The following is a 27,661-nucleotide window of genomic DNA, read 5'->3' on the forward strand; positions in this document are numbered from 1 at the left end:
CCATGGACAGAGACACGCAGAGAAATTGGACCTGGGTACTTCAGCGCCATGGATAGAGACATAAAGAGAGAAACTGGACCTGGGTACTTCAGCGCCATGGATAGAGACATAAAGAGAGAAACTGGACCTGGGTACTTCAGCGCCATGGATAGAGACATAAAGAGAGAAACTGGACCTGGGTACTTCAGCGCCATGGATAGAGACATAAAGAGAGAAACTGGACCAGGGTAGTTCAGCACCATGGACAGAGACGCGCACAGAAACTGGACCTGGGTACTTCAGCACCATGGACAGAGACATAAAGAGAGAAACTGGACCTGGGTACTTCAGCGCCATGGATAGACACACAGAGAAACGGGAGCTTAGTATTTCAGCACCATATATCAAGACAGAAAATAAGTGGCCCCGGGTATTTCAGCACCACGGATAGAGACACAGATATAAACTGTGGACACTTCAGCACCATGGATAGAGAAATAAAGAGAAAAACTGGACCCGGGTGCCTAAGCACCATGGATAGAGACACACGTAATAACTGGACCTGGGTACTTAAGCACCATGGATAGAAAATGTGTCTGCAGTTGAGTAAAAACATTTAAAAAGAATGTAAAAAAATGTTTAATCCTTAAATTATTACAATTTCCTAACTGTTGATTCTCCTTGACCTCGATGGAAAAAGACTTGAGGTCAAAGAAACACGTGAAGGGAAATTCCTATAGATTCCTATGGATTCCTATGGATTCCTGTGGAGCTGCAATAACACCAGGCTGCGTAATTATGATGTGATTGCGTTCACCATTGACATGGGTCCACCATGGCGGAAGCACAATGTTCCTGAAGACGGACTCACAACAACCCGTCTTATGCTTCGCGTGTTCTTACCATGAAGTCTCCTGGTTGCTAACGGTTACTCCCACAGGCCTAAGTCGTGCAGGTTAGGTCGACTGGAAACTCCAAATCCAAGTAGGTCCACAGGCATGTGAGAGTGTGTGTGTGTGTGTGTTTTGGAAAGGGCCGTGTGATGGACACGCAACATGTATATTTGTAATATTCCAAATATAAAATGTAAATGCACACAATCTCAAATGGCTTCACCGTGCGATTATTCAGAAGACAGAAGACCGTAACATCGATTGATGGGTTACTAAAGAATCTTTCCTGTTGCAGTAAAACACTTTTATGTTCATAGATACTACATAATCAGCGCGGTGCCCCAGATGAGCAGCGCTGCCTCGGACGTGATCGCGCTCTACGATGGGGATCGGAGAAGTCGACAGTGAAGCCCGAAACAGCAGAAACTCAAAGTCACGGTCCACGTGGTGTGATTAAAACCCACTGTGGGACAGGTGTACCCGGGCTTCCTTTACATTACAGCGACATGCACGCCTCGACATCAGCGTGCTCGCCATCCCATACGCACCGCGCCGTTCAAATGCACTTACACTTAGAAGTCAATGATGTGTGGGCGGGCTCCGCTTTAACGTATGAGTCACGGATACGATGATGATGCTCGTACAATCCCATGAAGGATCAATCACGGCTACTTTACGGGAGCTTGACAGAACACTCGTCTCTCTGCGGCGAGCCAAACAGTGAAATTATCTGCCTTTAATTAACCGAGTATTACTCAAAGCACATTTTAAAAAAGAAACTGTTGCAAGGTACTATGTAGCATGTTCAATTTTAATAAAATAAAAAAAGTAAACGACAATCATGTCGGCCAAGCTACCCAGCCACTTGCTGTTTGTGTTGATTGTTGTGTTGTTGTGCGTTGTTTTTGTATCTTGTGGTGTGTTAAGTGTTGTACTGGAGGAACTGGTATTGTGTTCTCATCCTCGGTGACTTGGAACGGAAGTAATGACTGCAGTGCAGTTTTTATTCATTTAAAGTCATCAGATGGCATTCATCAATCAAGGATTGTTAAAAGGGTGCTTGTATGTGTATATATATATATATATTATATATTATATATACACATATATATATTATATATATAGATAAATTATATATACACATATATATATATTATATATATATATATTATATATACACACATATGTATATATATTATATATACATATGTGTGTATATATATATATATTATATACACACATATATATATTATATACACATATATACAGTATATATAATATATATATATATATATATTATATATCCGCATATATATATATATATATGTTATATATATACATACATACAGTATATATATATTATATATATACACATATATATATATACATATATATACACACACATATATACAGATATATATACAGTATATATATACACACATATATATATTATATATACACACACTTATATATATATATATATATATATATATGTATATATATACACACACATATATATACACGTATATACACATATATATATATACAGTATATATACTGTATACATATATATATATATATATATATATATATATATATTATATATACACATATATATATACTAATATATACATACACACATATATATGTATATTATATATACATACACATATATATACACACATATATATACACACATATATATATGTGTGTGAGCTGTATCAGTTGTGTAAAAAATGTGTTTTGTGTTTTGTATTTCTTGTTAATGGTTTCACTGAAGATTCAAAACCATTATAAGCTGAATTATAGAAAAATAGAGATTTGTTTAATCTTTAGTCAATATAACTCCTGTTGTACAATTTATGTATATACATTACCAACAGTTGTATCATGTCAATATAACGAGGATTAGTTCACAGTAGTGTGATTGCAGATTGCATATGTGTTGTTTTTTTTTGTCCGACTCTGTATTCAGTTCACAATGATCAAATAGTGCCGAAATGAACCCGGATTAGTACGGGCATAAATTATGGCACGGCTCTTGATTTTACCTACGCTGTTTCGCTGTGTGCTTTTAATCTGCCGCATTGAAAAAACAAATACTTTCCCGTATCATCAATTAAACCACCAATATGGCTCGGAGGAAAGCCGACAGGCTCAAGAGTTAAACACTCCCGACACAATAATATGTATTAATCTGGGCACGGTTTGCTGAGTTTGCGTTTCTCGTCTTTTTTCCAGCTCTGCCCCGCTTCACAATCACACACACACGCACACTGTACTTCTAAGCTCTTTAGTAAAACCAGTGCTACACAGTCTACAGTGCCCGGAGGCCCTGAGCAGCTCCACGTTTGGGGACACATGCCTTGCACAAGAGCATATAATTCACTTCTTTCAGTTCAAGGATTTAATCTATCTATTTAGTCTAAGCACCTACATTATTTTAGCTATTCTGCTGAGTAGCACTGTTGAAATAGTTTTGTTTTTTTAAAACAGCAGGCCACAATAAATCTCAGGCACAGTAGGGTTGAGATCACAAATTGCTTTTGGAGCTACGTTGCCACGTGCACGGCGGCAACGCGCTCCGGTGGCTCGGCGGCACGTGAAGCCGGAGAGCCGAGCTGCTGCAGTCAGCCTCCCGGCAGCAACACAAGGGCAGAAGAAGAGCGAGCGTGGACAGAGATTCACTCCAGAAGCAGGGAGACCGATGTCCCCTTTGATGTGAGTGTGTTGATCTCTCCAGCGATGGTCGCCGTCACCAAAGGTGTATAAACGGTGAAATGTCTCGAGTCAGAGGCTGCTGGAGATGTCGGTTGTGACTTTGACGTTTTTCTCCCAGGTCGTCCTTCACTCGCAATCAGTAGATGTAGTTCAGCGAGGAGAGGGTCCACAAGTACGGCGTTCCGGCTCTGCTGGACTCGGACCAGGCTCGGGGGGGGGTTTTGAAAGCAACTCATAATCAAGTGACCGCAATCGCCCCCCCCCCCCCCCCCCACCCACCACGATCCTCAAGGAAGTGCGGGTGCTTCAAGAGGACCCTGCACGTGAGCGGGCGAAGTGATGGCCTTCACGCGCTCTTCGCTCTTCTTTTAAAACAAAAGAATCCTCTCTAGTTCTGATAGAACCGATTGTGTCATATATGCTAACCTCGAGCAGCCATTGTCTGTTTTTTTTTGCGTTGCACACACACACACACACACACACCTAAAGAACGCCCCGGAGCTCCTCGCGAGGACGCTGATTGATCTGGACACCTGTTGTCCGGACACAGACGCGTTACTTGAAGCCTGACAAGATGGATTTTCGTGCAATCTGGAGAGAGAGAGATCTGCGAGAATCCAGCTGCCGTGCGAAAGTAGAAGAAACCTCAACTTCCGGGAGTATTCTATACTTTACAGCCCAATACTTGTGTGCGTGTGTGTGTGTGTGTGTGTGTGTGTGTGTGTCATTGACTGCCAAATGTATCATCATTGAAGTTGAAGATGTGAAGTTAAAAAGGTGTCATGGCTAAATTAGGCCTAACCACAGTCACAGTTGTCTGCAGCTTCATTTTAATGCGCATGAGCTTCGACCGACATACTTAATGGGGGCAAACGACATATTTATAGGTTTTAAAAAAGGTGCAATAAGTACGACACCTGCGGGGTTTAATAAAGGTTGTTGCTCATCACTACTGAGGAGTTAGCATGCTACTGAGCCAGAGTTCAAAACTCTCTTGCCCGCTCCGTTGGAACAACCTCGGCCGCGCTCGTATTTCTTCGGCTGCTCGGTGACGGATGGGCGGTGCGGTTGCCACAAGAAATGTTTGTTCCTCTGCCCTGCCAAAAAAAAAAGAAGCAACTGTAAGATTATTGGAGTACTTAACATTTGATATATTTCCCCTTCGCTTGATGTTTTCTGTCATCTGCTCGTATTAATGCGACTCCAATATGTCCGTCAGGTGCAGTTCACCGCGAACATAAAAATGTAATCCGCCGACGTCGGTATTGACAAGTTGAGAAAACGTCAAGAGGAGCGCGCTCGTTTTGAATCTTCGATGAGTCACACGCTCTTTTCCTCGGTTCCTTTTGATCCCGGGACAAAATTCTCGTATTACGGTTTAATGAGTTCGTAACTCCCAAAGTGGCAAACAACACGTCGGTTGATATTTATCAAAAACAGAGAGCCGAATAAGTCATCAAGGCAAAATGTCACGTGGGGAACTGTGACCTTTTAGCGGGGGATAATGACCTTTATGGCTCGTCGGCAAGATACAGAGCGGTTTGGTGGAGGTGGAAGTAGTGCTGAGTCGTCATGAGGGTGTGGTGTTTACGAATAATAAACTTTAGGTTCATGACAAACTCCCACGGAGGCTTTCATGCCTGCATGCAAACACAGAAACACACAGACAGAATGTGGCGATTAGTAAATATTGTGGGGGGGGGGTTTCTGCCATTATTTGGTCAGCATCCTTCACAATGATTTGAAGCAGCCACTCTAGATTCAGATCAGGTATTTAGAAGTGTTTTAACCTCAGAGCGCTTACCTGCTGTGCTTTATTCGCTCACTACAATCGGTTCTACAATTAGCCTCTTTTGTTCTAGTCGACACGCGAGAGGTAGAGATTTAGCATCGGCCCGCGGCTGCAAACCCCCCCTCCCCCCGAAGCAAATGTTGAAGTTCATGGACGTGGACACCTTCCACGTAGATGTCCAAACAGCAGCGGTCCAAAAGAGGCTTCACCTTCCCCTCCAAAAACAGCTGATGCTAAAACACTTCATCTGGGATGCGTTTGGTCCCTGAGGTCCGTGCGTGCAGCAGCACGACGAAGCATCTCGCCGCCAGGTTTAAGTCATAAAAAGTGGAGCTTGCTGGGCCAGAAAACCACTTTTTTTTTTTTTTTTCTGAGTAGGTAATCATGACCATTAATCATGCTGGCACACTCCTCTTTCCCATTGGCCGAAGAGAATAGGTCATGGCTGAAGACTGTGCCTCCGCACCGGCGGTGAATATGCATCCACGACCCCCCCCCCCCCCCCCCCCCCCCCCCCCCACCTCCACCTACTCCATTTGGGCTGATTTGTTGCAGCAGTCCTGTGAAATTACCTGAGTTGAGGTTGTCAAATATGAAAAAATAAAAGAATGTAATAATGATGAAGTGGCCGCATAGAAGTCAAGGCTTTTTCCCTTCGCTCTCGAACACTGTTATGACAGTGTCGATAGCGGCTCGATTTTAATGACCCTAATTTGAGATACTCGCAGGATATTAACTGGGAGGGAAAGAACAAATGATTTTCATGGCTGTTATGTCAAATCCAAGTTACTCAGTTGCTTCATTTATCATAATCTTACACACAGTTCGGAGATTGATAGTGTATCGTTAGAAAGGAATGACAGTAGTTTAGATTTTACAGCTGCGAGCGGTGAAAAGAGCATTATTTTCTATTGCTAGTTTGGTGCGTTATGTAATATAATCAGGTTGTTCTGGGACAATTGGCTGACATTAAAGGTTCGGAGGACGTTTAGGTAAAAAAAAAAAAAAAGATACAAAATAAATAGCCTTTGGATGAATAGAAAACAATGCACTTGCTTGAGAATGAAAGCCAATGAAGGACCACCGTGAAACAAGGGAAATGAAAGCAAATCATTCTCCTCAAATAAGAAAAAGTGGGGGAAAAAAGCCATATTCACGTTTTAAAATGCAATGATTTTGTTCCGTGTCATTTATCTTGAAACAAAACAGGATCCCCCTCCGCCTGTTTCGAGACGTCGATCGATCCACGAGAAAAAATATTTTAAACACGTTAAATCGCCTCGGAAACTTGTGACATTCGCCACTTCGAGTTCAGGAGAGAGTTGTTTTAAAAGGACATTTTACTCGTAAGACGAGAGCACTTTCTGCATTGCACCTTCGGTGTGCCAGCCTTTCAATTGCCATGTTCCCAAAAAATGCTGTTCTTCCAAAGGGTGCCTTTTGGGAACTGGCTCAGTGAGGGGCAGATTATGATAAAAAAATTGGGTCACACTCACACTGTAACTGCCGCTGTTGGTTGTTGTTTGCTGCACTCTGCCGTCATTTTTTAGGGCCAGAACGAGTTCTGAAAATGCCCCCTGTGGGTCTTTTAAATCTTTAAAAAGAGTAGACTGATAGCTGACAAGCCGAGCCGATACCAAACTGCTGCGTCGCTGCAGCCGGCGATATTTGCTGACATACTGTGCCGATACTGGATAATGACTTTTTTTTTTTCCTTGTGTGGAGAAAAAGAAATCATGGAAGCGGTTATTAGAAACCAGAGCTAATTTAGAAATGGAGGAAATTTAACCGCAGACTTTATCTCACCAGTGCAGCATTTTGAGATGTCGTAAAAAAAAAAAGAAATCACCTCACGCCGGCGAAGGGCCTATCATGACAGCTTGTATGTCTTTTGGACGGGGTTAAGTACCACACGCTTCCCCCTCTTCTTCTTTGTCGGCGTACAGAAATAAATGTCATGCATGCAGGTGGTACTTAGCAACACCATCATGCAGATTTTGGGATTCCCAAGTGGGTTTTTAAAAAAAAGCAATATATGCACACATTCCCACAGCATAAAAACTCACTGAGATGCTTAAAATCTGTAAAGATGTCACTGAATATAGGATTACGTGTATGTAATGAACATGAACTGCAGTCACTTCTGAGTGTCGGGGTGGTCTCAGTGTTTACTCAACAACTTTTTTCATCGTCAGCCGCGGATGAAACGACTGTGTGATGTTTCAAATGTGAAGCTCCTCGGTCACGGCGACACAGAAACAAAACCCCGTCACAAAAACCCTCCAGAGCGTCCGCGTTGCATCAAATCCCCCAACTGGACTGTTTTAAACATGACAAACGTGAAAAACTTCAGTTTGAGTGGAGCCCCCGACAGAGTTCTCTCCGTCAGACGCTTTTATTCTGTAGAAGAAAAGCTGTGTGGTGAGTGTGTTGATAGATGAGCCCAATCTGTCAATTCCAATGCTTTTTCTTTGTGAAATGTTAATGAAATAAACACGGCGAGATCAAAATATTTGCATCCTATTATGTTGACATATTTGAGACAACAACATGTGCCTCTCCCTCCCCCTCTGTGTGTGTGTCTGAATATATATATATATATATATATATATATATATATATATATATATATATATTATTATCTCATTCTTTCCTCCAGATATGAAGAATCTCTCGACAAATCAATGATGGAAAAACAGCGCCACCACAGGGCTGTTTGGTAACAGCATGCCTCCACATTTGGGCGTTGCTGCTTAAAGATGCTAAACTGTGATCTTCTTACAGTGTTCATGTGGAGCACTTCCAAGACTAAAAAAACTATCTTTGAAATCTGTAAGCGAACTGTCTTCTTAATGGCGGCCATCATCATGTGCCGGACTGAGAAAGAAATGAGAAAAGAAATTAAAGAACAGCTCGGAAAGAAAGAAAGGAACGAAAGAAAAGAGGCTGACCCTCTCAAACAGAGAGATTAGTATCTTAGAAATATCGCATTAGCTCCAAGCCGCACGGGGAGATTAGTATGGAGCAGCTGAAGTAGGAGAAAGAAAGCCAAAATGTGTATTTACCCATTAGAGCCATTGATCAAAGCACCCCCCCACCCCCCCCCCCCCCCCCGTGTGGAATGAATCGACGACAATCAATGAAATCAGACCGAACGGGCCTGTAAATAGCAAAAGGTCGATCCACACGGCCACAGACGCATCGCGGCAGAATAATAAGTGAGTCATCAAAATAAGTTGCTCGTAAGTCACCGCGAGAGGTTCTAAAAATGAGTTTCGAGTTTAGTTTCAAAGAAAGTGCATGAAAATAAGCCGACAAACAAATGGTTTATAACTCTTACAATGGAGGCAAACAGACGCGTGAATCACCGACGGCTCAGCTGGCGCGTTCGCCATAAAAAAAAGGCGTCTCGTGTTTTGCCTGAAACCGTTGTCGCTTTCTGACACTTCTTCTCACAAAGCTTTTATGGGCTGTTTTTTTGTCTTCCAGCTGACTAATGATGGAGAAATGTCATCAAAGTAATCTTTTAAAGGGCACTTTAACACACACACACACACACACACACTTTGCACAGCAAAACATCAAAGATGGAGCAATGCAGAGCTCCACTGGTTTGCAATTATTATTATTTAGTTAAAAGAAGCATTATATTCCCCACTCCTACTTAAGACATATATATTTTGTATTTATACATAAATACATACAAACATACTGTACATACGTGAACTATAACTCCATCTGGCATGACATTAAACGTCTTTGATTGAACAGCGACGAGCGTCTTTATCTTTTAAGGACATTTCATCAACAAGTTGCCTCACTCCGTCATTCAAGTTAATTTATGCGTTTGGCCCAAAACTTTTTAAGTGACTCTCTGAGAGAAAAAGAGGCATTCGGAGAAGGGTTTTTATTTACGGTCCGACTTCTAAAAACTACGTCTGAAAGAGAATGAAATATATAAGTCAGAAGAAAGACGTGTTGGCAGCTGAAGGAGATCTAGTGCTGCACAGAGAAAGAGAAGTCAAGTTTTCACACCACGGACGTCTCAATTAGGCCTCATTTAAACTTGTATGCTAAACAGAGAGCTCGGTTTGTGACGTGAGCAAAAAGGAAGAAAAATAAATGTAAAATAAAAGTCATTTTGACCGCGCTGCTTTGCCGCCATTATGCTTATTGTATTCCACTATCAGGTAGCAGCTGTGTAATCACACGCATCTGCTCCAGGCTTTTTTAATCAACAGCTCAATGGGGAAAAAAAGTGCAACAATGGAATCCCGTTGACTCTGAGAACCCAGACCGTCCGTTGCCATAATGGCCCTATTCAAACAAGAGCGGCGTTATGTTTTAATATTAATGAATTACGCCTCGTTTCCCTGCGTTTCATGATTTCATTCTCGTAATGAGATTTCCCTGAACCTCTCGCGGCCTGGATGCAATCGCGTTAAGGTTAAGGTTTAATAATTTATCAGTTGTCTGATTAAGCAAAGCAGAACGGGGGTTTTGTGATACAGATGTTGCACATTTTTATAAGAAAAAAAGACAGATATGACCCGATCTGCTGCCTCTTTAAGGTCTAATTATGGGTTAACAATTAAAAAAGGACAAATAAATGTCTGAATAATACACGAACATCATCACCCGGACTCACGTATTAGATATTATTGCAGCAGGTGTCAACAATGTCAGCAGATATCCAAATGTCTCGGATACTCTTTTATTTGAGTGGGAAGGTTTCTTTTGGCCCCGAGTCTGACATTATTGGGTTTTTTTATGAATAAAAGCCTGAATTATATTTTGTGTTTTTGGACCAAAACATGTAATTTAAAGAAGCCGCGAGGCTAAACGGCACAAATGACTGTTTTCACGCGCTTCTACCTGCTGATTTCAACCAAATGTTGTTTAAAAAGTGCCCAATTTTACAGTAGAAATAAACATCAATAGCTAATATTTCTGATCATGACAAGTGTGAGTGTGTTTAACAGGGGGCGAAGTTTTACATAACTCCCCCGTTGCACATCAGTCGTCTGCAGCTCGCCAAGCCATGAATATACATAAGGTTGTGTAATTATATTCAGGCTTCATTAAAGTCCTGTGGCGAAAAATAACACGGGCAATCATATTTATATTAAGCCTCGGCATCTACAAAAGGTGCAGCGTTGGCTTTGACCCCAATAAGAGGAAAAACACAAAACAAATAGAAGCTATATGAGGATATCTACTCGCGCTTGATTGATTGACAGGCGATCTCCTGGAAGTGAAGTGCACAAACACCTCCGGAAAGGATGATCAACAGCTTAGCTGTGACAAATTAACACTAATAATGTTGCCAGAAAGAGGAGCAGAGACTTTATTTCTGATGGCTAACTCACTGAAAACCTGTCCAAATGCTGTGAATATAAACACGTACTATGTTATATTCCAGAGAGATGAATGCTCTCAATTTAATGACAACATTGCCCGGTTTTCTTTACTTTTTAATATAAATAAAAGCTGACAAGCCCAGGGCAACATGTTCCACTGTGCAACTGGTCTCCCACCATCACCTTCCACCAGCAAGCATGAGAACCTCAGCCTTTAAACAACGCAGTTTCCCCAGCACAGTTACAGTGGAAGCAACGATGCCACCTAAAATATGGAAATTAAATCTTTTGTGCAATATGAAAAGCTTAATTTGCTTCCTCGTGGGCTGTTTTTACACTGTTTTAGTTTGCGTTCTCCACGCCTCAATCAAATAAGTAGAAAAAAATGAATCTCGACAGCACCTCAGCCTCTTTGGAATCCAGCTGTGTTGACAATCTCGGCTTCAGCGCACCTCGACACTCGCTCGTGTAGCAGCACATCGGCAGACACTCTCGATGAGATATTACACACTCTCTGTCTCTCCTCCTTTCCTTTTTCCTTTTTTTGCTGCTCTCTCCAGCATCCCTTTCTACACCCGTTGCATTATGAAACGGAAAACGTCAAAAATAGCGTTGAGGTACGCCACAGTACGTCAAATCAATTCCGTCCCCTCAGGAAAGGTCCGCTTATCAATCTCTGGCCACATGTTGCTCCTCGCGCACGTGTCGAACAGCATTTCCAGCTTGTGTTTACACATTTTCCTCCATACATTTATTTTCATGATTTTAGGACGAAGGTTTGAGAATATTGTGTAATTCACCAACCAAAATCCTTTTTTAAATGTCTCTAATCTAAATCCAACACAATCTGCAGGTGGAAACACAAAGGCACATGAAAAGATAGCCCCCCCCCCCTTCTTTTGTTTGTACATTTATGAACATACTACATATCAAAAGCCGGACCCGCGGGGTAATTCTTTCAAATACAAAAACACACAGCTGTCTGATCAAAAGCATACATGCAGTGCAGCCACAGCACGCATCTCAATAATCCGAACACACTGTCGACCCTCGGCCGGTAACAGGATGCTTCCGTGCACTAGGAAATACAAAGCGGGGGGGGGGGGGGGGGGGGGGGCATTCTGTTAGTGTGCAAAGCCACACAGTCCAGTTTCCTTTGAGCTCCACATTAAACTTTATTGCAACGTCAACGACCAATGCTCCAACATATTCCAATGCCCCCCCCCCCCCTCCTCCCCCCGGATGTGTTACCACAGAGGTTTTTTTTTCTTCTGCATCCATTTGCTCCCATAGCAACCGTTTCACAGAGTATCCACTCCCATAAATCATGTAGTTGTACAGCGACAACAACAACAAAAAGGTTAAATTATGCAGTAAATTAGGAAGCAAATCAGAGACTTAAAAAAAAAGATGCATGCATCCGACAAACTCTGGACGTCATGAAGAGAGAAAGTATCACTTTTGCTGCTCCCTCTCACCTGTGTGCCGCTCGGCGTCGCGTTCCAGACGGGTGGGTTGCAGACGGCTGGTACTTCGGGTTGTGGATGCCGTGCCGGAGTGCAAACGGCAGCAGCAGAAAGCAGAAGGAGACGGGAGGGGGAGGTGGGGAGGAGAGGGGTTGGAGGCGAAGGCGCAAATGCTGAATTATGGATGTGGAGATGGAGTGGGGGGAATGGGGGGGTGGAGTGTATCCTCCGCCGCTCTCACTCCCCAGCTCTCACTCCCCAGATCGCAGAGCGTGAATCATCTTCTGCATGGATCAAATGGCACAGTCCACCGAAGGGCTGGGTCGGCACAGCGAACAGAACAGAGGGACCCTGTCGAGGCTGGGATGGGATGTAAGGAGAGGGGGGGTGGGGTAGTTATGTTATATGAGAAGCAGCACACACACACACACACACACACAGAGTATGGGGCTTAAACACTTTCTTTTTTCTTCTGTATCCTCTTTTGCACGCGGACGCGATCGATGTCGGTCCGTCTCATCAGTTTATTCTCGGACTGCGGCTAACCGTCCTCCCTAACCAGCTGATCAATACCCGGAGTTCTTTATGGCAAGCGCCTTTCGATATCCCCACTCCCTGAGCAGTTTATTGGCTCCTCACCCCAGACTCCCTAAATCAGTTTGTTTCCGACTAAGTTTCTTCAGATCTTCTTCTTACTGTGAAGAAAACGTGCCAAGCCTGGACACCCGAATCTTCCGTGGATCGCGTTGGCCACCGCCGCCCTGCGTGTATCCCGATTATCTCTCAGCCGCTTCCAATTATACCTCGACAATCTTTAAAAAGTCTCCTCTTCTTTCAGCTCGTCGTCACGTCTCTCAGCTGCTCACAACCGGGACGCTTCCTCTCTCGTGGCCCGACACCAGCTTCTTGTCAAATTACATCTGTTCATGACATGGCACTACCTCAAAACCAGCTGTTCAACCCAATTGGTATCGGGTAGATACGCGTGGCCCGTTTACGCACCTGCCAGTAGCATTAGCGGTGGTTCACAGTGGGGTTTCTGGCCACACGACGTCGATCCACTACAGGATCTCAATTTACAGACGCTTGGGGCGTTGGCCCTGATGCGCTTTGGGCTGTGGCGCTCTCGGTTCCCCCTCTAGCGCCACCTTGGGACGTTTGTCAGGGGACAGAACTGCAAAGCCGGGTGGATGTTCTCCGTTGATTCGTCCTCTTACTCAACTGCTAATAGATCAAAGGTATTGATTAGATGGCAGGTGAGTCTCCGTGGCCTGTATATCGGCAACGAATGAAAGAATGTTCCTCTTCATTCGTCGGGTTCATGCTCCTCTGCTGCTCGTTCCTCTTAACAACCTTGTGTTCATTCCCTTTGAAACCTCCACACACACAGACACACACACATCGTCTGGCTCTGTGTGTGTGTGTGTGTGTGTGTCTTGGCCTGGAAACTGTCAGTGAAGCCTCTATTAAAAACGTTTTTTTTATTTATTTGGAGGTGTTGAGACCGGTGTCCCGTTGTTTAGTAGCTTATGGCAACAAACCTAATCATCACCACACAATCCACGATAAAGTGCTTCTCCTCTGCTCCTCCCAACCCAGACAAAAGCTTCGACTGATTGAAACCTGAAGCCACTCTCTCCTTCCACCGCGGTGTTCGTTACATTAAATTATTGCACAGCCTCCATGCCTACTTTGTGCTCAGTGTGAAAGCTGCTGTATAATACACAGAAGAATGAAATAAACTGGTTCAAGCGATCATTTCCTGCATTGATTGAACGTCTCGAGGAGCTCCACGCGTCGTCGTGAGGGCCGCACAGCTCTCTGACTTCCATCGCAGAACAATATTCAGCTCTGAGAGCACAATATTTTATGGGTGATGGACAAGTGATTACTGGGAAGTGCAGCGCAAGGACACCACGGCGAGGGATGCTCGGGAGCAAGCGGAGAGAATAATGAAAAATCTGATCCACTTGAATTCTTCTTTTTTTATTTTTTGGCTGCTCTTGTGTGTTATAATGTCACATATCCAGGTGACATTTTTCCACGCTTCACATCAGTGTTCCGTTATTTGCCACAAGGGGTAGGGGATTGCGCTCATGGCAGTCCGGGAGCTAATTGGCTACGTTCCCATCGAATACCAATAAAACAGTCGCCATGGAGCCGCGCTCCATTGCAGCGGAACCCGCGTACGCAGACCGGTTCTATCTTTACCGCCAGTCGATATGATCAACCGCGATCCTTCTTCAGGTGCGCGTGCATCCTCGTATTGACGGCGCCGAGGAGCATTTCTCTCCTCCGTGCACCTCGACTCCGAGATTAAGCTTCACACCCGTGATTCCATCCTTGTTACGTTTATGCCTCGTTGGACCGATCCTCCAGCTCCTTTTGGTCGTGCCCCCCCCCCCCCCCCCTTCGCCGCACCTCCCTTCCCTCTATCGATGTCGGGGGCTGTCAAGAGGAAGCCGGCTCCTCGTGCTGCTAGGCCCCGGCCACGCGTCTGTAATCATTCTGGCTGTTGCAGCGCTGATTGGTGCTCCCGTGGCAGGCCCCCGCATGTAGGTGAGCGATCAGCCGTTCTCTGGGATACACAAGTCTGCCGTTGATCAATTGCCCCATTAATCCAGCAGCAGAATGGATAATGCGCAGGCTAGCAGGGATACACACACGTGCACGTGTTCTCACTTTGCAGCCCTTGTAAAACAACGCCTGAGGTTGTTTAAGGAAGAAGAAAAAGGTCTTGCACGGATGACGTCGTCCCTGACCATTTGCATGACGCGGTACCGTATTTATGAGCTGAATATTACCTCGAAAGAGATCCAGAAGATAAACATTCAATCCATCTGGGGGAATGATTAACCGGGAAACCCAAAGTTATTCTCACAGAGGTCTCGGAAATGTAAAAAGCCTGTAATTACCTGTTACACGGCTGTTTTGTGTGTGTGTGTGTGTGTGTGTGTGTGTGTGTGTGTGTGTGTGTGTGTGTGTGTGTGTGTGTAAACAACGATGACAGAAGAGGTAGATGATATTGTTTGATCTTCAGGCTGGAAATTATTCTTCCCTCTGGCTACAATGAGCAGGAAGGTAGTAGGAAGATTTTTGGTTTTTTTCCAGCCCGACTGCCTTAGATGCATATGGATTTAAAAGATTTGCATTTAAATTCTCCTTTCATTCCTTTAATGGATGCTGCAGCCGAGGAGAATATTGTCTCTAATTGGCTCGCTGTCAGGCATTCAGAAAATCAAAAGACGGTATACAAGCTTCAAGGTATATTAAACTGCAGGTTACTAATACAACATATATATATACACACATACATATATATATATATATATATATATATATGTACACACACAACTCAATGGTGAGTCTATGCTTTGTTCAAACTGACTGTGAATGACAAGATATTTTATTATCCATAGTTTGAGCGCATTAATACAGAGTCCTGGTATAACAATGAATAAATAATAGACTTGGTGAAAGTCACTTTCATGCTTTATGATGCTTTATGATTTATGTATAGCATTACTTCTGATTGTGTTATTAAATCCCTCCCAGATCAAAAATGAAAAGACATGACATCTCTGTCGATGTAAACGAATGAAGAAAGAGCCATCGACGGCGAATCCGTCCACTCGGCATTTTGAATCAATCGATGTTCCCCAAACATCGATCCAAAGATAATGCAATCGTGCGCTATTATAATGATAATAATAATAATTACAATGACTTTTTACGCTCAACACATCTGCAGAGAAGCTGAGCCTTTGTTGGTCTTTTGGGCAGTGTGATATTTTATGAACCTTTTTATATGTTGTTAAGTTGACGTGCACTCGATGCCCTTTACAGCTCTTTTATATGGTTCCCTCACAACGTGGCAGCAGATAGACACGTTCTCTGTATCATTTATTCATGCTACAGACATCTTTATTGTGTACCTGTGGCACAGATATGAAAGTAGCATAATCATACATTTTAATGCATTGTTGATAGTAAAAAATGAAAAGCTTTCTCATTGCGTGAGAGGATATTGATGTAACTTCAGCAGCTATATTAAGATAAAAGAAGACACTTCAGTCAAGTGACTGCCTATGTAATCGTATTCACAGCTGTTTCTCTAAATTACTTATTTTGACAATAATATACTCTCCTGAGCTGTGTAATATATGTATATGGATTTAGTATAGTATAACGATTAAATCATTGTATTTTAATATGTTGTACAAACAGGAAGTTTTCTCGCTCATTTACTCAACTCTTTCATATCCAGTAAAAAGTTCAGTAAAAATGGACAAGAAAGATGCTTATTTTATAATAACACAAAACAAATTTCACCTGATAATTGCTTCCAAATGAACCCCCCCCCATCCCCCTCCACCCTCCCCCATCATAATATCCAGAAGGAACTGACGAGTCACGTCCCGATCATTAATTAGCAAGATAAAGCTGAGCAATGCACCCGCTCATTAGCTGCAGAGTGACTGTGTGTGCGTGTGTGTGCGTGTGTGTGCGTGTGCGTGCGTGTGTGTGTGTGTGTGTGTGTGTGTGTGTGTTCTGTCTCCCTGGACAGTTTCAAGGTCGCCGTCTGCACTCCGCGAGCAACGTTCTGCGTGCCGCATGTACATCCCATCAGGCTCTGGAAAATTAGCCAATCATTGCAGAGCAAATTGTAAAACACAACGACACACTTTTAGGCAGAAGAGGGTTAAGAGGGTTGCCATGCACAGTAAATCCTCCCCCCTCCCCATCACTTTAGCTGTATTGCTCCTCTCGGTATTGACAGGTCACTGCATCGACACTAATACTACAAAACGCAACCCCTAAATTGCCTTTTTTTTGTTTTTCTACGCCCACGTCTATAAGTCCACTCACTGTACTCGGTACTCTGAATGTCACCCGTCGCTAATAAATGACTCTATGTGGAGGCGGAGAAACGATGATGAGTGAGGAACGAGCGGGACGCTCTGCTGCAAGCCCTCCATCATCCTGTCCCCCAATCACCCATCATGATTGAGGCCAATCAGAGAGCATCAGGGCCCGGCATCTCTGCTTCCCCCTCGCCTCCATTTGTGACCCGCCGTAAAAAAGCATTAGCCCTCCACACCGAAAGAAAACCCACCCCGCTCTGCACCCCCCACACCGAATGGAGATTTTCTGAATCCTCTCCACTGGCTCAATCATGCCAAGATTAGATTATCCATAAATATTTGTGGGTTTTCGTGTGTGCGTGTGTGTGTGTGTGTGTGTGTGTGTGTGTCCCTCTTTGCCAAGTGGAAATATTTTCGGCAGCTTTAAGTTTACGGGCCGGATGTAAAAAAAAAAATCAAAAGTAAAAACCTGAGAGCACAGAACCTGAACGTTGAGCTCCGTACTTTAATTGATTTTCACGACATTTTCAGTTTCTTCCAATCGTGTAACCATATTCATGCGATACAATCGGGGGGGGGGGGGGGGGGGGGGAGCCTTTGAAGTTTTCCCTTCCCTTAACACCACGTGTGCTTCCCGCATGACCCAGAAATTGATTGTCGGCATCATGTTGCTCGTTGCCGGTCAAATGATTTATCACAATTTCAAAGCTTTTCATGGAAATCCAAGCCATCGACACAAGTGACCACACGAGGTTGTCGTTATCCCCATAACCAGGATGGTAGCGCAGTTTCCAGATAAAATATGACAAGAACATTTGGACTCCACAAAGTCACGACTGTTTGCTGTCCTGGCTCCTCAGTGGTGGAATGGAAGTCTCTTCACCTTCCGTCGCAAACTAAAAACACATATTTTTCGACTAAACCTTGAATCGGGAAGGTAGCGCTGTAGTAGCACTTTAGCAGCACTTAAATGTCTCTTACTGAGCACTTTGTAGTTTAACTTTATTAAAGAAATTGTTACTTTGTGGTTGTACTCGTGGTTGAATGCACTTATTGTAAGTCGCTTTGGATAAAAGTGTCAGCTAAATGACATGTAATGTAATGGTAATGTAATAACAATATTCATAATTAAATAAAATCACTTACCCACTTAACCATTTTTTCCAGCTTTTTCCCACACGAGTGTCCCAAATGTACTAAGCAATAAGCAAGCGTGGTAGAAAGACACCGAGGGAACAAAACACTTGAAGAAAAGTGCAACGCAAATCCATCACAGCAATGACACAGCAAAATGGATCTGATATTATTCCCTTACATGGTCGCCTGAAAGGAAAATGAGCTTTACTGTGTTTTTTTTGGTGATGAACAGAACAATGTCGTGTGGGGGGGGGGGGGGGGGGTGGGGGGGCAGAAACACGGATGCCACGCGCACTCTGGGCTTGTGCACCCCAGTGAGGTCAAAACGAGAATGTAACCTCCACGGGGAAGAGCGAGCGAGCGGAAAACTGCCGGTTAAACCACCACACCTGTGATTAACGGCTGACTACCACCTGAGTGGCAAGATGGCCTGAACACAGTATCCATTCATAGCATACCATGTTATCAGAAATCCATCCCATGATATCTCCATCACCATCGAGGATCAGAAATGTCATGAATGCATTGTGCTCATATCACAGAAAGGAGAAATCAAATCGAATTATCGCCGCAATATAAATAAAATAATAAAATTGAGGACACAAAAGTAAGTAAATAAAATATATATCTTTATACACTTTTTAAATCAAGCTCATAATGTGTGTTTGAATAGCATATTATACATCTCAGCGTAGCTGGCAAATATATATATATAATATAATAAGATAAGATATGTACTTTATTCATCCCCGGGGGGAAATTTGTTGGAGGCAGCAGCAAACATGTGTACAATATATACAATAAAATGAAATAAAATAGCAGGGCAGGACAAAATACATTTAAGAATTTAAATGATAAAAGAAAAAAGTAAAAATTAAACATTAAACATTAAACATTAAAATTAAACTGTATCTAAGTGTATACAGTGTATATAAGTGTATATAAAGTATATAAAGTGAAAGCGGTGCAAGGTTTATTGATATGTATAATAAATCAACAACGTAAAAAAATATATTACACCCCGCCCTTCCTTCTGATCTTTGTTCTACAGATAACACCCAAAACAAATGCTGCTTTTCTTTAGTTTGACATGTGTTTAGCTCCAGTTTTGTTGCACTGAATTCACAATATGTCTACGGCGTCGTGCCCGTTGGCTCGTTTCCGTTGTCCTGCAGGTAATTGGTGCAACTGGGAGCCCCCCGGGCCCAGCGATCCTCCGGCACAACAAAACCTGCCACAGTTCAGTCAGGGACGCTTTCTCCATGCGCTGCATTTGGGTTATTTATCCTCCCCCCAAAGCCATAAACATACAACATTGATACTTCTGAGAAAATCATAACAACAGCACTTAAAAAGTAGCAGACGATTTTAAAATGTTCAAAAACTCATTAATTCTTAATATGGCCAACATTTTTTTTTTTTTTTTAGTTCAGCTACTATGTTGCTTGCTTGAAAAAAACAACAATTTAGTTGGAGTTGCCGTCTGGAAAATTGCAATGACAACAAAAATAAAAAAATAGCGCGAAGAATCGGACGCATCAATAGTCTGCAAACAATGCGTCGGCTTTTCTTTCAGCGTCTTGGCCGGGTGGAGCTCGGAGCCGCGGTAACTGGGAGCGTCTGGCCAGTGTTCCCAGTGCCCATATGGCAATGTTTTTCTCCTCAACTTGCACCAAGGCGTCTGTCTTTTGTGCTGCGTCTGTTACTTTGTGTACATCAGCAACAAACATCTCACCCGGTTGCTCTCTTTAACGCCTCATTGGTTGCTTTTACTTTTTTCTGCAAATTTGCCTGCATCTTCCTCTTGCGGAAGGTCAAAAGGTCATGCAGACCTGTGCTCTCTAAGTGTTCTTAGCTGTGCTAATAACAAGTGGCCACTGTTTCTTTAAAAAAAAAAAGTATAATTGTAAGAATTTTGTATGAATCTAATGTTTATGAATCATTTCTGGGTTTAATTCAATAGAACACGATTAAATGACACGTTAACGATCCCGCCACCATCAGTGCTTTTTAGCTAATTTTCCCTCCTAGCGGGTAGCTGATTGCACATAATTGCATTCACCTTGCACCCCCGGAGTAAATCAGTCCCCGATCAGATGGCTGGAGCGTAAACCAGCATGGCTGCTGGACCCGTGTGGATCCAAAATTAGAATAACTCGCTGTTGAATCATTAGCATTACCTGGTAAATGTGTTTTGTCTCTGACAAATCGGCGCACATTGCATTTTTTCTTTTACAGAATTATCGTGTGAAAAGTGCATGTGCGCTGTTCTGTGTTGTGTGTGTGTGTGTGTGTGTGTGTGTGTGTGTGTGTGTGTGTGTGTCCCGCACACACACACACACTGGGTTACCTTCATACACATTTGAGAGAGTGCTGCCATAAACAAGGAAGTTTTCCAGTTTCCAAACACTTTCACACGTTGTCAGGTCACACATCCAGTCCAAATATTTGATATTTAGGGAAAGGATAACACTTCACTACTGTGGGGGGAAGACTTGACACCTCAAAATCCTATTAATGAAATACACTTGTTTTTGGACAGAAGGGAGAACTGAACGTTTGCTGCCTTTTTTTTAAATGAATGCTCTTTTTGATATAAGCAATATTGCTTTGCTTATGTTTTGCAGGTTAAAGCAATTAACACACTGAAGAGACATTCACACACACACACACACACACACACACACACACACTAGTGGAGCAAATCCATTCACTTGTTAACAAAGTAATTCAACTTTTCTCCTAACGTTCTTTGGCTTGTCGTGTCTGCAAGACGAATGACTGTTTTATTTTTACACTGGCAGCGGTACATTGTGTGTGTGTGTGTGTGTGTGTGTGTGTGTGTGTGTGTGTGTGTGTGTGTGTGCGTGTGTGTGTGTACATGTATATATATATATATATATTAGCTTCCCCATTTTGTAATTTCCGCTGGCACATATCTCACTCATCCCCTTAAGCTAACGAGCAACACCTGGTGCCCTGTGATTGGTCCGTTTTGTGGGCATCCAACAATATAAAATTAGAATGCTACAGTGTCATTTCAGTGCTGTAAAGTATAATTAAGGATCCAAAACGGAAGCACAAAACAAGGATTGTTTTCACGTCAGTGTACAATCAAACCATCAATATCGCTCATTTAAGACTATTTGGCGCTTTCGGCCCGTTGTTCCACATTATTACATTACATTATTCCGCATTGTGCTGTCGCTCATTCCCACACAAATATATATCCATATATGTCCATTATTAGCATAAAGCTGCACCAACTTCTCCCCATTTTCATGTTGCCATGTTTGCTTTTATCTCACAATGTGAAAAGCCAAACTGAGACTAATTAGCTTCTCTTCACTCACCTCGAGCGTGTGGCGACCCGCCTGCATTCATAAAAGGTGCACGCAGAGATTATCCACTGGTTGGTTTCCACACGTTTTGATTTAATATGATCCGTTCAACAAATTCTCACTCCAAAGTCGTCCGATTTTGGTTTTATTTCATTAAGTAGCACCACAGATTAAGGACTACCCTTTAAATTTGGATGCTCTCTGCGCCCGTCTAATGTCAGTTTTGGATTCTAGAGACGGAACGACAGTTTTTGCTCGTTAAATGCACAGTGACGAGGTGAACTTCCAACCTGTGGCGAAGCTTTACTTACGCAACAGAACAACTTGGTTCCACTCCAACGGAAGAACCAAGAAAGTTGAATAAGAGAAGAGAAGTCAGTTTGGTTCATCAGGTTGGAGGGCGGACGGCTAACTCATGGATCTTTAGGTCATTCAAATAATCCATTTGTAAAAAAACTCTTGTCACACCTCGGTCGAGGACTTATTAAAAATAGGCTTTTGGCTACTCTGGGATTTTTATTATTATGTTTTGTTACACCATATGTAAATATTAATTTGCACTGTCCATTCTCCAATAAACAAAAGTACATATCTGGACCTGTAACTGTGTTTTTAGTTCACAATGCGGACAAAAGTAGTCGCAGAAATTACTTCTCCAGGTGAAACATCTTGTATTGCATGTGTGATTCCTTGGAGTCGGTCATTCAAGACTCCTCCTCCTTTTTTGGGGGGGGGCAAATCGGTACACGAGAGGAGGCGTAACGCTTGGGAAATACCACATTAACTCAATTTAAGGTTAGGAAGTTAAATGAACCATTACTTTATGAATCTAATCGCATCCTAAAGTATTTTTTATTATTTAATTCAACCAAACCCAGAGAGTTGGTCCAAATAACTCTGCTTTTCCTATAATTCTTTTATGAAGCGTTGGCAAATATGTGCCACCAGTTGGGAAATGTCAACTGTGTGTTGGATAATTTTTTTGTTTTTAAATGAAAAATGCTGGCCAGATCTCACACTTGGCCTGCTCGAGGCCCCCGTCTCGGTGTGTTTACGCGTGTCTTTTGCGGCGGCCACTAAACCTGCCAATGCACCACACCGGCAGTGTCTACTAATGTGCCATGTCCCTGCAACTTTTAAACCGTTTAAGTAAATGCATTAGCATTTACGGGCTTTGAGGTCTGCAGCTGATATTAATAACTCTATCGGAACAACAAAAGTGCTGCGTTTTCTCATACTGTGATATTAAGGAACCAGCAGGCATCCCCTTTCTCCCCGAGGGATATGAAACTTGAAACTTGCATCCTCTATATAAGTCTCTGGCGTTTTACATCGGGATTCTTTCTTTTCATTTTTATTTCCACGGCGCGGCTTCGTGACAGACTTCTTTGATCCGAGCATTATGGTGTCAAAAGACTAATAAGCCTTCATTTTAGAGCAGGGTGACATTTGTAGCGCTACAGTGCCGACTCCATATTCACTTTTTGTGCAGCTACTTTTCTGCACAGCAGGGTTCTTTCCAGCAGAAAGAAAAATAAGAGATGGGACTTCTGTGAGCCGGTTGCTGATGACTTTTACTGATGGAAGTGAATTGGAAAAATAATTGACATGTAATTGTTCACACTAGTTTCACCTGACAAGAGTAAATTGGTATTATGTGTAAGGTGTAATCTTAATACTCAGATTCTTCAGTCTTTTCTATTACAGAAAAGATCTCTGAACGGTACAAGTGAAAATCAATAAAAACTGATGTATTCTTAAAAAGGCAAGTATTTTCAGAATATTATATATATATATATATATATATATATATATATATATATATATATATATATATATATATATATATATATATATATATATATGATGGCAGTAGAAGGAAGGTCAGGGGTATCACAATCATTACTTTTCCTCAGGGGATCAATAATAGTGATGCCAAAATTCATAGCTCTGACAAGATGAGAAATGTGTGTGTGTGTGTGTGTGTGTATGTATATATATATTTATATATATATATATATATATATATATACTTTTATATAATAATATTAATTTTAATAATATATATAAATATATATAAAAAAAATATATATATATACTTTTTTTAATATATATAAAAAAATATTTATTCTTGAAAACAAAATAATTAAGAACTAACAAAAAAGGGACTTTGGGCAAATGTACCCTGAAGACAGGCCTTGCACCTCACAGATTTTATAGTGACACTTTTTTTTTACTATCATATTTAATTCAGAAGTTTCATGTTGTTGTCAGTAATAAAATAAAATAAAGTCTCTGAAGTCTGCATCCCAAGTAGCGGCACTGGTGAACTCCTCTGGCCTGCTGGTTGGGTGAAGTACAATAAATCAAAGTTTTCATTCATGCATAAACTCTGCATGTAATAGGAAGCATGCATCATATCCACATTTTACACAGTAGCGACATCCCAGTGACTTTTTCTTTCTTGATGGTATGCCTGGATGAATCAGATCTTCACTATTCCCAGTTTCCTCCAGTAGAAATATGATCGTTAGCTTGTGGGTATAAACCCATGATTTGGTGCAATCCATGCAGCTTCTTCAACTCGGCAACTCGGCCTTTCGGCAAAAATAATTTTACTGCAAAGCTTGACGAATTTATCAGAACTCTCCCCTGATCCAGCGTCTCCATTGACCTCTTCTTCTCAGTGTGAGTTCTCTTTAAAGCAGCTTACAGGTATTACGAGCCGTACAACACGCCGTATGCAGTGCTTACCGTCTCTTGAGCCGAATAAACTCAAAGCCATACTTGTGGTTCTATCAGATGTGTAAAAAGAATATTAAAAAAATTAACTTGCGACCGTTTGCACCACTGCAGACGCTTCCTCATCACAATGCCACGGTTTTCCACGGTGTTGTCGAACTTTCCGTGACTGACGGAAAGTAATTTCACGACCGAGTTTATCCTTTACGCACCGTTATCCTCCAATAAACTGTTTCACTCTAATTTGCTGAGCTAAATGCGGCCTGCAGAGCTACATAACCAGCAGTCAAGTCGAATTAGGTCAAATCCAATCCCAGAGCACTTTAAACAGATTTGTCAAGAAGTGTTTAAAAAAAGGGGGAAACAAAAGACTGGAATGCTTAAAAACCGAAGATGAAATAATGGATATTAAAAACGAGGGATGAAAAGAAGGGGACACTGAATACATCACAGACTCCTCAGGGGTTTCTTTGCGTGTGTGTGTGCGTGTGTGTGTGTGTGATGAGTTTATGTGAGAGCACAGAGAATACAATTCAGCAACGATGGTCTGCACATTGTTTCCAAAAAAAACTATTAAATAAAACGCAGCAGGTTGAGCTGACCTCCAGTGCACATGTTAATATCACAGGCTGCAGACAAGAGCACATCCAATCCAGCATAATGAGACCCAACGATGGATATATATATATATATATATATATATATATATATATATATATATATATATATATATATATATATATATATATATATATATAGGCCACATGAATTAACTGTCACATCAGTTTCTTATTGCTTAGCCGTACAGTTTCAGCAGCTTCAGTTTCAGTACATTTAAAATGTATTTCATCCCGCAGCACTGTAACTAATGCATCTCTCGCAGTGCGCAATAAATGGACATTTGGGTAATGAATCATGCCCCACTTTTCTTTTTTTTTTGTTAGTTTAAATTTTCTCTCTACTGTACAATCAAGAGAGGATAATTGGTTTAGCCGTGTGCAAAGTTATGCCGTACATAAATCACTCTGCTTATTCTAAAGCGGATTGATCAGCATATTTTTGAGATGTACTTTTGTATTGTGATAAATCAAATTGACACAACGTCTTGGTTTAAGCTGCACGTGGCACTTTTTTAATGTAAAATAATACGAAAGCAGTAAATAATATATTTATGTTCGGTGCTTTGTGTGCTAAATCCACCTTTTATTTTTATGTATTCGTAATTTTCTTATTAGCGACTGTGTGTATAAAAGCATCCCTCTTCAGGTAAATAAGCCCCCAGTTAAATCTGCTCAAATTAATGTTTTTTTTTATTGGGTATTTTTCGTCCCTTTGCTAGAAAAGTCTTTTACGGGGATAAAACGTGAGCGTAATGGAATAACATAACTTCTGGGAATTTAAAGTACTTTTTTTTTTTAAACAATTACCTTTTGGGTGATGCCGCCAACGTGGTTAGTGAGCCACTGCAGTCATGAGAAAAAGAAGACAAAATAGGCATTTTTGGGAGGAACATGATGTTGTGATGTGATGGAGGATTAAGTGCTATTGTTCAATTTTAGTCAAAGTTGAGAAAAAAAGTATTTATTTAACGGCAAGGGTGGATTTATGGGATTGCTTTTAGTAACACGGCTAAAGTGGCATAATGAGAACAGCTCAGAGTATACTTTAGGAAACAAATTAATATAATATTTAAGTTAGAGTTAGATAGAAACAAAATTTTAAGAATGATCCAACCCCCAAAAAAATGAAACCAATGAAAGTAGCATGCAGCAAAATCTAGCTATAAAGTTATAAAGTCAACAACAGCTCATCCAGTTTCCTCACCATAAATTATCATGTCATATAAACATAAACGTATCATAATGAACGTATACAAATAAACACGTCTATTCTTTTATTTTGCCCGAATTAGACGGGCTAATTACAGCCTTGCGACAGCCATTTTATTATTTTTTTTTTCATTTAATTTTGTATCGTGGCACTTGATTCATGGATTTCTGTGGGGAAGGAAAGATAATTTCAACAATATTAAAATGCATTACGTACCGTAGCTTTGACATTGTCAACATGTTCTCCCGCTCTTGAGTATTACAAGCAAGAAGGATGTTAACAGTGTTGGAGTGGCTGCGTAATCGGACTGAATGATTCACTCGGTGCCCTTCTTGTATTTATGTCCTGAGGGTTAAGTGCTCCAATAAGCGATGTAATATTCAAAACTCTGTCCAATGTATTCGTGATCATCGCAACACACACAATACAATCACAATGTAGCTTAGTATGTTGCATCTTTCGGTGTCTAAATGGTTATGAAAAAATAAATTGAGCCCTTTGAAGATGAGCTCGATGAGACGAGCTAAGTGGCTAGCACAGAAGCTAACGAGAGCCGGTGTTTTGTGTATCTCGCTGCCGTAAGGTGCACATTTTGCCTGGCCAAACTTATTCTTGCGGTGTGACTGGCAGGAAAATAAATGGTATGCAACAACTAGCATATATAGATAAATAGAACTAGCATAGGGGTGTAAGTAGAAGGACGCTTCCATAAATGTCGGTCTTTTTAAGCGCCATTTTCGTCACTAAGCGCCGCGCCTCTACCGTGGAAATGCTGGGTTAGCTTGAGTCGACTAAACTACGGTGACGAGTTCGCTTTTAGGAAACAACCCCAAGTAGTTAGGTTTCGGAAATGCATCACGGTTGGGCTTAAAAATGAGTACGTAAACTGAATAAAATACGAATGAAAACAATGTCACAAACACAAACACCGGTCTCTCACTTCACAGTCCTGTGTTGGTTTGACCCGTCCACCTTCCATAATAAGCGGCCTCTCTTACATCTCACACTCCCTCACTGGTTCAGAACGTAGTGAAGTCATTGCAGACTAAAAGCCCTTCTTATTGCATGCAAAAAGACTGAAAAACGTGACAATTGGCCAATCAAAGTGTTGAAATTAAGTCAAGTATTAAACGCAGCTGCTACTCAGGTGACGATTGCCTGTAAACATTGGATGCTCTAAATAAAGCCTCCGTTCAGATGCTTGTTGTGACCTACTTGCTTACAGGATTGTCCCATATTTTAAGTATTCCTCATCAAACACATTTTCTTAGAGAGGGACACCAACCCCTACCTACTTAATAATTCCACATTTCTGCACAAGCAGTGAGCCAAATGCCTGAAATATGAATGCAAAGAGATGAAAGATATGTATCGCTCCCAACCAGCCAGCCAGCAACCTGGAAGGATGTTTCAGCCCGGGCTGCAGAGACGGTTAACAGGGAGGAGTAATCACGCCTCTTTTTAAATGGTTTTAAGTTTAAAATGTTTATATGACCCCAAAACTACCATTTCAACCTCCAGTATTTCCACATTTA

The sequence above is a fragment of the Cyclopterus lumpus genome, chromosome 20 (assembly GCF_009769545.1).
Source record: "Cyclopterus lumpus isolate fCycLum1 chromosome 20, fCycLum1.pri, whole genome shotgun sequence".
NCBI classification, from domain to species: Eukaryota; Metazoa; Chordata; class Actinopteri; order Perciformes; family Cyclopteridae; genus Cyclopterus; species Cyclopterus lumpus.